The sequence below is a fragment of the Triticum dicoccoides genome, chromosome 3B (genome assembly GCF_002162155.2).
Source record: "Triticum dicoccoides isolate Atlit2015 ecotype Zavitan chromosome 3B, WEW_v2.0, whole genome shotgun sequence".
NCBI classification, from domain to species: Eukaryota; Viridiplantae; Streptophyta; class Magnoliopsida; order Poales; family Poaceae; genus Triticum; species Triticum dicoccoides.
The window spans coordinates 717,820,059-717,834,815 of NC_041385.1; positions in this window are offsets into that span (position 1 = coordinate 717,820,059).

Here is a 14,757-nt window from a genome sequence, read left to right on the forward strand (position 1 = left end):
TAACCCTAGCATCATCGAACCTTAAGTGTGTAGACCCTACGGGTTCGGGAGACATGCAGACATGACCGAGACGTTCTCCGGTCAATAACCAACAGCGGGATCTAGATACCCATGTTGGCTCCCACATGTTCCACGATGATCTCATCGGATGAACCACGATGTCAAGGACTCAATCGATCCCGTATTCAATTCCCTTTGTCTATCGGTATGTTACTTGCCCGAGATTCGATCGTCGGTATCCAATACCTTGTTCAATCTTGTTACCGGCAAGTCACTTTACTCGTTCCGTAACACATCATCCCGTGATCAACTCCTTGGTCACATTGCGCATATGATGATGTCCTACCGAGTGGGCCCAGAGATACCTCTCCGTTTACACGGAGTGACAAATCCCAGTCTCGATTCGTGCCAACCCAACAGACACTTTCGGAGATACCTGTAATGCACCTTTATAGCCACCCAGTTACGTTGTGACGTTTGGTACACCCAAAGCATTCCTACGGTATCCGGGAGTTGCACAATCTCATGGTCTAAGGAAAAGATACTTGACATTGGCAAAGCTCTAGCAAATGAACTACTCGATCTTTTGTGCTAGTCTTAGGATTGGGTCTTGTCCATCACATCATTCTCCTAATGATGTGATCCCGTTATCAACGACATCCAATGTCCATAGCCAGGAAACCATGACTATCTGTTGATCACAACGAGCTAGTCAACTAGAGGCTCACTAGGGACATATTGTGGTCTATGTATTCACACGTGTATTACGATTTCCGGATAATACAGTTATAGCATGAATAAAAGACAATTATCATGAACAAGGAAATATAATAATAATACTTTTATTATTGCCTCTAGGGCATATTTCCAACAGTCTCCCACTTGCACTAGAGTCAATAATCTAGTTCACATCGCCATGTGATTAACACTCACAGGTCACATCGCCATGTGACTAATACCCAAGAGTTTACTAGAGTCAGTAGTCTAGTTCACATCACTATGTGATTTAACACTCAATGAGTTTTATGTTTGATCATGTTGCTTGTGAGAGAGGTTTTAGTCAACGGGTCTGAACCTTTCAGATCCGTGTGTGCTTTACAAATCTCCATGTCATCTCCTAGATGCAGCTACCACGCTCTATTTGGAGCTATTCCAAACAACTGTTCTACTTGGAGCTATTCTAAATTATTGCTCCATTATATGTATCCGGTCTCTCTACTCAGAGCTATCCGGATAGGTGTCAAGCTTGCATCGACGTAACCCTTTACGACGAACTCTTTTACCACCTCCATAATCGAGAAAATTCCTTAGTCCACTAGTTACTAAGGATAACTTTGACCGCTGTCCTGTGAGCCATTCTTGGATCACTCTTGTACCCCTTGACTGACTCATGTCAAGGTACACTTCAGGTGCGGTACACAACATAGCATACTGAAGAGCCTACGTCTTAAGCATAGGGGACGGCATTCGTCCTTTCTCTCTATTCTGCCGTGGTCGAGCTTTAAGTCTTAACTTCGTACCTTACAACTCAGGCAAGAACTCCTTCTTTGACTGACCCATCTTGAACACCTTCAAGATCATGTCAAGGTATGTGCTCATTTGAAAGTATTATTAAGCATTTTGATCTATCCTTATAGATCTTGATGCTCAATGTTCAAGTAGCTTAATCCAGGCTTTCCATTGAAAAACACTTTCAAAATAACCCTTTATGCTTTCTAGAAATTCTACATCATCTCTGATCATCAATATGTCAACAACATATACTCATCAGAAATTCTATAGTGCTCCCACTCACTTCTTTGGAAATACAAGTTTCTTATAAACTTTGTATAAATCCAAAATCTTTGATCATCTCATCAAAGCGTACATTCCAACTCCGAGATGCTTACTCCAGTCCTTAAAAGGATCGCTGGAGCTAGCATACCTTTTAGCATCCTTAGGATCGACAAAACTTTTCTGATTGTATTGCATACAACCTTTCCTTACGAAAACTGGTAAGGAAACTTGTCTTGACATCCATCTGCCAGATTTCATAAATGCAGCTAATGCTAACATGATTCCGACGGACTTTAAGCATCGCTACGAGTGAGAAAATCTCATCGTAGTCAACTCCTTGAACTTGTCGGAAAACACTTCGCCACAAGTCGAGCTTCATAGATGGTGACATTACCATCCACGTCCGTCTTCTTCTTAAAAGATCCATTTATCTCAATGGATTGCCGATCATCGGGCAAGTCCATCAAAGTTCATGCTTTGTTCTGATATATGGATACTATCTCGGATTTCATGGCTTCTAACCATTTGTCGGAATTTGGGCCCACCATCGCTTCTCCATAGCTCGTAGGTTCATTGTTGTCCAGCAACATGACTTTCAAGACAGGATCACCTTACCACTCCGAAGTAGTACGTGTCCTTGTCGTCCTACGAGGTTTGGTAGTGACTTGATCCGAAGTTTCATGATCAATATCATAAGCTTCCACTTCAATTGGTGTAGGTGCCACAGGAACAACTTCCTGTGCCCTGCCACACACTAGTTGAAGAGACGGTTCAATAACCTCATCAAGTCTCCACCATCCTCCCACTCAACTCTTTCGAGAGAAACCTTTCCTCGAGAAAGGACCCGATTCAAGAAAACAATCCATATTGCTTTCGGATCTGAATTAGGAGGTATACCCAACTGTTTTGGGTGTCCTATGAAGATGCATTTTATCCGCTTTGGGTTCGAGCTTAATCCTGAAACTTTTTCACATAAGCGTCGCAGCCCCAAACCTTTAAGAAACGACAACTTAGGTTTCTCTAAACCATAATTCATACGGTGTCATCTCATCGGAATTACGTGGTGCCCTATTTAAAGTGAATGTGGTTGTCTCTAATGCCTAACCCATGGACAATAGTGGTAGTTCGATAAGAGACATCATGGTATGCATCATATCCAATAGGGTGCAACCATGATGTTCGGACACACCATCACACTATGGTGTTCCAGGCGGTATTAATTATGAAACAATTTCCACAATGTCTTAATTGTGTGCCAAAACTCGTAACTCAGATATTCATCTCTATGATCATATCATAGACATTTTATCCTCTTGTCACAATGATCTGCTACTTCACTCTGAAATTACTTGAACCATTCAATAATTCAGACTTGTGTTTCATCAAGTAAATATTCTCAACATCTACTCGAATCATCTGTGAAGTAAGAACATAACGATATTCACTGCATGCCTCAGCACTCATTGGACTGCACACATCAAAATGTGTTACTTCCAACAAGTTGCTATCTTGTTCCATCTTATTGAAACCGAGGCTTTTCAGTCATCTCGCCCATGTGGTATGATTTGCATATCTCAAGTGATTCAAAATCAAGTGAGTCCAAACGATCCATTTGCATGGAGTTTCTTCATGCATATACACCAATAGACATGGTTCGCATGTCTCAAACTTTTCAAAAACGAGTGAGTCCAAAGATCCATCAACATGGAGCTTCTTCATGCGTTTTATACCATTATGACTTACATGGCAGTGCCACAAGTAAGTGGTACTATCATTACTATCTTATATCTTTTGGCATGAAAATGTGTATCACTACGATCGAGATTCAATAAACCATTCCTATAGGTGCAAGACCATTGAAGGTATTATTCAAATAAATAGAGTAACCATTATTCTCTTTAAATGAATAACCGTATTGCGATAGACATAATCCAATCATGTCTATGCTCAACGCAAACACCAAATCTCGATGGTAGAGGGAGCGTGCGATGTTTGATCACATCAAACTTGGAAACACTTCCAACACATATCGTCAGCTCACCTTTAGCTAGTCTCCGTTTATTCCGTAGCTTTTATTTCGAGTTACTAACACTTAGCAACCGAACCGGTATCCAATACCATGGTGCTACTAGGAGTACTAGTAAAGTACACATTAACATAATGTATATCCAATATACTTCTATCGACCTAGCCAGCCTTCTCATCTACCAAGTATCTAGGGTAATCCTGCTCCAGTGGTTGTTCCCTTTATTACAGAAGCACTCAGTCTCGGGTTTGGGTTCAACCTCGGGTTTCTTCATTGGTGCAGCAGCTGATTTGCCGTTTCATGAAGTATCCCTTCTTTCCCTTGCCCTTCTTGAAACTAGTGGTTTCATCAACCATCAACAATTGATGCTCCTTCTTGATTTCTACTTTCGCGATGTCAAACAACGCGAATACCTCAAGGATCATCATATCTATCCCTGATATGTTATAGTTCATCACAAAGCTCTAGCAGCTTGGTGGTAATGACTTCAGAGAAACTATCACTATTTCATCTGGAAGATCAACTCCCACTTGATTCAAGTGATTGTTGTACTCAGACAATCTGAGCACAAGCTCAACGATTGAGCTTTTCTCCCTTAGTTTGTAGGCTAAGAAAATTGTCGGAGGTCTCATACCTCTTGACGTGGGCACGAGCCTGAAATCCCAATTTCAGCCCTCGAAACATCTCATATGTTCCGCGACGTTTCGAAAACGTCTTTGGTGCCTCTACTTAAACCATTTAACTGAACTATCACGTAGTTATCAAAACGTGTATGTTTGATGTTCGAAACATCCACAAACGACGTTTGGGGTTCAACACACTAAGCAGTGCATTAAGGACATAAGCGTTCTAGTGTCCGCATAATCGCTACTGTCAACTTTCAACTATATTTTCTCTAGGAACATAACTAAAACAGTAGAACTATAGCGTGAACTACGACATAATTTGCAAAAGGTCTTTTGACTATGTTCAGGATAATTAAGTTCATCTTATGAACTCCCACTCAGATAGACATCCCTCTGGTCATCTAAGTGATCACATGATCCGAGTCAACTAGGCCGTGTCCGATCATCACGTGAGACGGACTAGCCAACGTCGGTGAACATCTTCATGTTGATCGTATCTACTATACGACTCATGCTCGACCTTTCGGTCTCCGTGTTCCGAGGCCATGTCTGCACATGCTAGGCTCGTCAAGTTAACCCTAAGTGTTTTCGCTGTGTAAAACTGTCTTACACCCGTTGTATGTGAACGTAAGAATCCATCACACCCGATCATCACGTGGTGCTTAGAAGCGACGAACTGTAGCAACGGTGCACAGTTAGGGGAGAACACTTCTTGAAATTTTGTAAGGGATCATCTTATTTACTACCGTCGTCCTAAGCAAACAAGATGCATAAACATGATAAACATCACATGCAATCAAATAGTGACATGATATGACCAATATCATTTTGCTCCTTTTGATCTTCATCTTCGGGGCTCCATGATCATCATCGTCACCGGCACGACACCATGATCTCCATCATCGTGTCTTCATGAAGTTGTCACGCCAACGACTACTTCTACTTCTATGACTAACGCGTTTAGCAATAAAGTAAAGTAGTTTACATGGCGTTCTTCAATGACACGCAGGTCATACAATAAATAAAGACAACTCCTATGGCTCCTGCCGGTTGTCATACTCATCGACATGCAAGTCGTGAATCCTATTACAAGAACATGATCAATCTCATACATCACATATCATTCATCACATTCTTCTGGCCATATCACATCACAAAGCATACCCTGCAAAAACAAGTTAGACGTCCTCTAATTGTTGTTTGCATGTTTTACGTGGCTGCTATGGGTTTCTAGCAAGAACGTTTCTTACCTACGCAAGACCACAACGTGATATGCCAATTGCTATTTACCCTTCATAAGGACCCTTTTCATCGAATCCGTTCCGACTAAAGTGGGAGAGACTGGCACCCGCTAGCCACCTTATGCACCAAGTGCATGTCAATCGGTGGAACCTGTCTCACGTAAGAGTACGTGTAAGGTCGGTCCGGGCCGCTTCATCCCACAATACCGTCGAAACAAGATTGGACTAGTAACGGTAAGCATATTGAACAACATCAACGCCCACAACTACTTTGTGTTCTACTCGTGCAAAGAATCTACGCAATAGACCTAGCTCATGATGCCACTGTTAGGGAACGTAGCAGAAATTCAAAAATTTTCCTACGTAACACCAAGATCTATCTATGGAGAGACCAGCAACGAGTAGAAAGAGAGGAGTGCATCTACATACCCTTGTAGATCGCTAAGCGGAAGCGTTCAAGTGAACGGGGTTGATGGAGTCGTACTCGTCGTGATTCAGATCACCGATGATCAAGTGCCGAACGGACGGCACCTCCGCGTTCAACACACGTACAGCCCGGTGACGTCTCCCACGCCTTGATCCAGCAAGGAGAGAGGGAGAGGTTGAGGAATACTCCATCCAGCAGCAGCACAACGGCGTGGTGGTGATGGAGGAGCGTGGCAATCCTGCAGGGCTTCGCCAAGCACCTACGGGAGAGGAGGAGGTGTCACGGGAGGGAGGGAGGCGCCAAGGGCTCAGGTGTGGATGCCCTCCCTCCCCTCCACTATATATAGGGGCAGGGGAGAAGGGGGAGGCGTAGCCTTGCCCCCTACTCCAAGAAAGGGGTGCGGCTAGGGAGGGGGGAGGAGTCCATCCTCCCCAAGGCACCTCGGAGGTGCCTTCCCCCTTTAGGACTCTCCCCTTTTTCCTTTATCTTGGCGCATGGGCCTCTAGGGGCTGGTGCCCTTGGCCCATGTAGGCCAAGGCGCACCCCCTACAGCCCATGTGGCCCCCCGGGGCAGGTGGCCCCAACCCGGTGGGCCCCCGGGACCCTTCCGGTGGTCCCGGTACAATATCGATGACCCCGAAACTTGTCCCGATGGCCGAAACAGGACTTCCTATATATAAATCTTTACCTCCGGACCATTCCGGAACTCCCCGTGACGTCCGGGATCTCATCCGGGACTCCGAACAACATTCGGTAACCACATACAAGCTTCCTTTATAACCCTAGCGTCATCGAACCTTAAGTGTGTAGACCCTACGGGTTCGGGAGACATGCAGACATGACCGAGACGTTCTCCGGTCAATAACCAACAGCGGGATCTGGATACCCATGTTGGCTCCCACATGTTCCACGATGATCTCATCGGATGAACCACGATGTCAAGGACTCAATCGATCCCGTATTCAATTCCCTTTGTCTATCGGTATGTTACTTGCCCGAGATTCGATCGTCGGTATCCAATACCTTGTTCAATCTTGTTACCGGCAAGTCACTTTACTCGTTCCGTAACACATCATCCCGTGATCAACTCCTTGGTCACATTGCGCATATGATGATGTCCTACCGAGTGGGCCCAGAGATACCTCTCCGTTTACACGGAGTGACAAATCCCAGTCTCGATTCGTGCCAACCCAACAGACACTTTCGGAGATACCTGTAATGCACCTTTATAGCCACCCAGTTACGTTGTGACGTTTGGTACACCCAAAGCATTCCTACGGTATCCGGGAGTTGCACAATCTCATGGTCTAAGGAAAAGATACTTGACATTGGCAAAGCTCTAGCAAATGAACTACACGATCTTTTGTGCTAGTCTTAGGATTGGGTCTTGTCCATCACATCATTCTCCTAATGATGTGATCCCGTTATCAACGACATCCAATGTCCATAGCCAGGAAACCATGACTATCTGTTGATCACAACGAGCTAGTCAACTAGAGGCTCACTAGGGACATATTGTGGTCTATGTATTCACACGTGTATTACGATTTCCGGATAATACAGTTATAGCATGAATAAAAGACAATTATCATGAACAAGGAAATATAATAATAATACTTTTATTATTGCCTCTAGGGCATATTTCCAACAAGAACATGGTCCAGTGCTCCGAGTGAACTTGAGTCGACAGTTGCTGTTCCATGCACTCGGCGATGAAATCTGCTATTGCTTGGGACTTGATGGCTTTCTTTGCCTCAAACTTGATATCTAGGGGAAGGAGTTCAATCGCCCATTTTGCCACTCGACCAGTTGCATCTCTGTTGTGCAGAATCTCTGACAATGGAGCAGCAAGCACCGGCTGGGTGGAGAGCAGGGCTTTTAGCTCTGCAAACGCTGCATCAGCTTCAGGAGTCCACTCGAACTTGTCTGACTTCTTCATCAGTCAGTAAAGAGGCAATGCCTTTTCACCGAGACGAGAGACGAATTGACTTAAAGCGGCCAAGCAACCAGTAAGCTTTTGGACATCGTGCACACGCACAGGACGTTTCATTCGGAGTATAGTACCAACTTTTTCTGGATTGGCCTCGATTCCTCGTTCGAAAATGAGAAAACCGAGTAACTTTCCGCCAGGAACTCTGAATGTGCACTTTGATGGATTAAGCTTCATATCATATCTCCTGAGGTTGGCAAATATCTCTGCAAGATCAGTCAGCAGGTCGGAACCTTTCCGTGACTTGACCACAATATCATCCATGTATGCTTCCACATTCCGACTGATTTGAGTGAGAAAACACTTCTGAATCATCCTCATGAACGTGGCTCCGGCATTCTTGAGGCCGAATGGCATGGTGACATAACAGAAGCACCCGAATGGAGTGATGAAAGTTGTTTTGATCTCATCGGGTCCATACAGACGGGTCTGATGGTAACCGGAATAGGCGTCTAAAAAAGACAGGCGCTCACATCCCGCGGTCAAGTCGACTATTTGGTCAATGTGGGGGAGAGGAAAATGATCTTTCAGGCAGGCCCGATTGATATGTTTGAAGTCGATGCACATGTGAAGTGACTTGTCCTTCTTGGGGACCATGACAACATTGGCGAGCCACTCCGAGCCACCTCCTCGCCAATGGCCTTTCTTTTCTGGACGGCGGACCGTCGAAGATGTTCTTTGACAAGTTTCACTTTTGAGTCGACTCGTAGACGGTGCTCAGCCAGCCCCCTGGGAACACCCGGCATGTCTGAAGGCTTCCATGCGAAGATGTCCCAGTTCTCACGGAGGAACTGGATGAGCGCTTCTTCCTATTTGGAGTCGAGTGTTGTAGAGATGTGAGTCGGAGCAGCACTGGGGTCGGTCGGGTGAATGTGAATCGGTTTCGTCTCACCGGGCGACTGAAACCCTGATTCCGTAGCAGGCTTCTTGGCTCGCAACAAATCACTCGGGTCTGCAGTTTTCTGGTATTCCTGCAGCTCTACCACTGCCATCTGAGCGTCGGTGATCTTTGAGCCTTTCTGAAAGCACTCTTCCGCCTTCTTCCGATTGCTAGTAATAGTGATCACACCTTTGGGACTAGGCATCTTCAATTTGAGGTACACATAACATGGTCGAGCCATGAAACGTGCATAAGCTGGCCTGCCCAAAATAGCGTGATAAGCACTCTGGAAATCCACAACTTCAAACGTCAACTTTTCTTTGCAGTAATTCTTGGAATCGCCAAAAACCACATCAAGAGCAATTTGGCCGAGTGACTCAGCCTTCTTTCCAGGAATGACTCCATGGAAACTCATGTTGCTGGTACTGAGTCTGGACATCGGAATACCCATCCCTTTCAACGTCTCTGCATACAGTATATTCAGGCCACTGCCACCATCCATCAAAACTTTAGTCAGTCGAGTGCCTTCGACGACTGGGTCAACCACCAAAGCTTGCCTCCCTGGGGTGGCTATGTGTGTCAGATGATCGGATTGGTCGAATATGATGGCAGTCTGAGACCATTTTAGATAACTGGGTGTCGCCGAAGTAACCATATTCACTTCTCGATTGATAACTTTCAATCGACTTTTGCTTTCAAGTCAGCAAAAATCATCAGGGTGGAATTGACCTGAGGATATCCATCATCACTATCTTCTTTGTCCTCAACTTTGTCCGACTCCTTTTCCTTATCTTTGGGCTGTTTCCCCTGGAATTGCTGGATCAAGAGCCGACACTGTCGAGTGGTATGTTTTGGGTAAATGAGTTTACCCTCCTCATCTTTCTTCGTGTGGATGTGGCATGGCAAATCCAACACGTCGTTTCCTTCCTTGTCCTTCACCTTCTTAGGGTTCCAAGACCCTTTGGGCTTCCCTTTAAACTTTCCTTGAGTCATGGCCAAGGCTTCTCCAGGAGTAGCTGGCTCGGCCTTCCACTTCTGCTTCCGACTGGAGTTCCCTCCTCCGGTTTCGTGGGCGACTGGCTTGTGCTTGCCACTCCGGAGCTGATCCTCTTCTTCACCATTGGCATACTTGGTGGCTATCTCCATCATTCGACTCAGAGACATGTCTCCGATTCGACCGAATTTCAGGTTTAGCTCTTTGTACTTAACGCCTTCCCTGAAGGCACAGACTGCCTGGTGATCAGATACATTCTCTACTGTGTGATGCAACGTGATCCATCTCTGGATGTAATCCCCTAAAGTTTCATTTGACTTCTGCACACAAGGTTGCAGCTCTGTTAACCCTGCTGGTCGCTTGCTAGTTCCTTCAAATGTTCTGACAAACACTCGAGCCAGATCTTCCCAAGTGTAGATGCTGCTGGGTGCTAACTGATTCAACCATGCTTTGGCTGAGCCCTCCAACATAAGAGGCAGGTGTTTCATGGCTACTTCATCGTTGCCGCCGCCAATCTGAACAGCCACTCGGTAGTCTTCAAGCCAAGTATCAGGCTTAGACTCACCAGTGAACTTGCTGACTCCAGTCGCCAACCTGAAGTTGGGAGGAATCACTGCGGCCCTGATGGCTCTGCTGAAACACTCTGGTCCTGAGACGTGTACTCTGCTGCTGGTGGGTACATCTCTGTCATGACCTTCTCGGTGAGCTCTATTCCTGTCGACCAAACCTTGAACGATAATGGATCTCGCATCAAAGCCTGGTTCCCTGGGGTCGACTGTAATCCTTCACCCAACACCGTGATGGCGTCTGTCATCCGGCTGTCGAGGCGCGTACAATCCACTCCTTGGGGGAGGGGTGGGCACTCGACGTCGATCATCACGATCGAGTCGGTGATCATACTGCTCACGGTTCTGGTACTGATCACGCCGGTCTCCATGTCCCTCACGCCTCGGGGGCGATCTTGGGCTATGGGCCGGCTGGACTGTATTTGCAGCGATGGATCTATTGTGAATCCTATTCCATGACTGTGATATAGCTGAATTCTGATCTCCTGCTGCCCGGAGTAATGCTTTGATCTGTAACAAGCTTCTGCCAGCCTCTGATTGGGAAGGCTGAATCGACTCTGCTATACGGGCTACAACTGCTAAATTCTGAATCGGAGTTCGATATACCTAAGTCGGTGGTAGAAAGAGTTGACTGGATTCTGGAACCTGTTGCCATGCACGCTCGTCGAGTGCTCGCTGGAGGTTCTCCAGTCGAGGGCGCTTGGCTAAATTGGCCAAGCGCACGTCCTCTAAGGCACGAGCCTCGGGGGTTTCTCCAATGATAGGAATGTGCAGCGCATCCATGTTCCGGCGGCGAAGTTCTTCTCTCTGCAGCGAAGTGAGGGGCTCGGGGAGATACTCTTCATGGGCATGCGACGGATCACCTCCGCCATCGCCTCCGTCAGTGCGGGGAAAACCGGGAGGACTGCATGGTCCATCGACCATCATAACCTCTGCCGCTAGATCACTGCTGTCGCACTCGGATGCAGTCCCTGCGGAGCCAGTCGACAGGTCGAACAGGCTATAGAGAGTTTCGTCGGGCTCGATCACCATGACTTGGGGGTGGCCGACTGGCGAGCCACCGCGTGTCTCGCCCACCGCTGAAGCCTCGACTGACTAGAGCGCTTGCATCGGCGGGAAACAGGGAGGGAAGACGACACAGGAGCCGACCTATACTGGGTCGACGGTTGCCGCAGGAGGACACCGCGGATGCACACGCGAAAGTGCATTGCCCCGCGGACAGGGAGCGCATCGATGTCGAGCGGAGCCTCCTGAAGCCAAGCGGAGTCGTCGGCGATGAACGTGAGTGCGCCGAGACGGACCTCGCGGCCCTCGACCAGAGCTCCGCCTGAAACCATGATGAAGGAGATCGGAAAAATCACAACTTCTCCAATAAGTCGCTAAGACACCGGCCCCAAGGTGGGCACCAACTATCATGGTTCTAAGTCTGACAGTAGTGTAGGGGGGTAGGAATGGAGAGGCAAGATCCTAGCTATGGAGTAGTTGTATACGCAATGGATTTACGAGTTCAGGCCCTTCTCGGAGGAAGTAGCAGCCCTACGTCTCGGAGCCCGGAGGTGGTCAACTGGAGTATGTGTGTATGAGTTACAGGGGTGCGAACCCTTTACACTGAGGAGGGGGGTGGCTTATATAGAGTTCGCCAGACCCCTCCGACCCTCAGTTATGTAGGGTTTAAGGTACATTAAGATCGGGCGTTACTGATAACGCCACAAATAAAGTGCTATGATGACCATAAAAGCTACTTAATGACCGGCCGTTTGCGTACGGAGTGACTTTAGATCTCCCGGCCGTCGAGTGGTTGGCTTCATGGTCGAGTGGTTGGCTTCATGGTCGACTGTCTTCGAGTCTGTCAAGTGGAACACTTCTGAGTCGATTGACAGGTGGTTTCTTCTAGAGATGTCCTTGGGTAGGGTAGTTTGGACAGGTCCATGACCCTACCCTAGGTACATAGCTTCATCATTAGCCCCCGAATGGATCGGGGTTCGAGTGGGGAAGGAGTTGAGAACTCTTACGACCCATTTTTCGCGCTATGAGTGTATCTGACTCTGGATCCAAGAACTTGAGTAACGATACCAACTTCTTTTTCGGTCGCCTTGATCCATTCTTGGTTTCAGTCGAGTGAATTCCTTTAGTTGGAAAGTTCCGAGTGACGGTGTGGAGGATATCCTCCATCTGACAAGTTGCTCTGCTGCTCGCGGATTTTGTGGGATTCGAATTTTGGGAAGCGCGCGGGGCAGAGGAGGCCAAGGCTTCTCCAGGAGCAGCTGGCTCGACTTTCCGTTTCTGCTTCCGACTGGAGTTCCCTCCTCCGGTTTCATGGGCGACTGACTTGTGCTTGCCACTCCGGAGCCGATCCTCTTCTTCACCATTGGCATACTTGGTGGCTATCTCCATCATTCGGCTCAGAGACATGTCTCTGGTTCGACCGAATTTCAGGTTTAGCTCTCTGTACTTAACGCCTTCCTTGAAGGCACAGACTGCCTGGTGATCAGATACATTCTCTACCGTGTGATGCAACGTGATCCATCTATGGATGTAATCCCTTAAAGTTTCATTTGACTTCTGCACACAAGATTGCAGCTCTTCAACCCTGCTGGTCGCTTGCAAGTTCCTTCAAATGTTCTGACGAACACTCGAGCCAGATCTTCCCAAGAGTAGATGTTGCTGGGTGCTAACTGATTGAACCATGCTCTGGCTGAGCCCTCCAACATAAGAGGCGGGTGTTTCATGGCTACTTCATCATTGCCGCCGCCAATCTGAACAGCCACTCGGTAGTCTTCAAGCCAAGTATCAGGCTTAGACTCACCAGTGAACTTGCTGACTCTAGTCACCAACCTGAAGTTGGGAGGAATCACCGCGGCCCTAATGGCTCTGCTGAAACACTCTGGTCCTGAGACGTGTACTCTGCTGCTGGTGGGTACATCTCTGTCATGACCTTCTCGGTGAGCTCTGTTCCTGTCGACCAAACCTTGAATGATAATGGATCTCGCATCAAAGCCTGGTTCCCTGGGGTCGACTGGAATCCTTCGCCCAAGACCGTGATGGCGTCTGTCATCCTGCTGTCGAGGCGCGTATGATCCACTCCTTGGGGGGAGGGGTGGGCACTCGACGTCGATCATCACGATCGAGTCGGTGATCGTACTGCTCACGATTCTGGTACTGATCACGCTGGTCTCCACGTCCCTCACGCCTCGGGGGCGATCTTGGGCTATGGGCCGACTGATCTGGGGCGGGCAGTCGGCATGAGTCTTAGAGCCTGTCTTTTTTGTTGTTGTTTGGCCGTCACTCGGACCGAGCAGACCATTTCGAGTGGATACCAACAGTCGGCGGGAGTCTTAGAGCCGGTCTTTTTTGTTGTTGTTCATCACTTGGACTGGTCAGGCCGTACCGAGTGGAGATTACTCCAGTGGGGGCACGCTGAGTGCACCCACTGGGTGTAGTCCCCGAGACCACCATCGACTGCGGGTAGTCGGCAGGGCTCTGAGAGAACTAAAAATCTTCTTAGCTGGTACTGATCGAACTTGTTCTTCTCTGACTCGGAGGTCGAGTAATTCTGGCACTGGTTTTGCTTCGAGCAAAATGTTTCTTTCTGAGTTCTCTTCCAGTGGGGGGGCGCTGAGTGCACCCACTGCGTGTAGTCCCCGAGCCTCTTTCGGACAAGATGAGGCGGGCAGAGGGTTTAAGTCTCCTGGTAAACCTCCATGTAGTTGACACGGTAAATATTTTTTAGTCTAAAATTGAGTCAATCGGATGCATCTTCCGACGCTTGACATGGTAAATAAGCTCAGCCTGGAGCTGAGTCAGTCGGCCTGATCTTCGTGCACTCGACATGGAATAAATTCAGCCAGGAACTTAGTAGGGGCTTAGCTGCAGTCCACTCGGTAGGATTTTTCAAACTTAGGCGAGAACTGGACTGCAGCTAAGCCCCCGAGTGGGAGGGCCGCTCACCACTCAGTACGATTTTTCAAACTTAGGCGAGCACTGGATTGCAGCTAAGCCCCCGAGTGGGAGGGCCGCTCACCACTCGGTAGGATTTTTCAAACTTAGGCGAGCACTGGGCTGCAGCTAAGCCCCCGAGTGGGAGCGTTGCTCACCACTCGGTAGGATTTTTCAAACTTAGGCGAGCACTGGGCTGCAGCTAAGCCTCAGAGTGGGAGGGTTGCTCACCACTCGGTAGGATTTTTCAAACTTAGGCGAGCATTGGGTTGCAGCTAAGCCTCCGAGTGGGAGG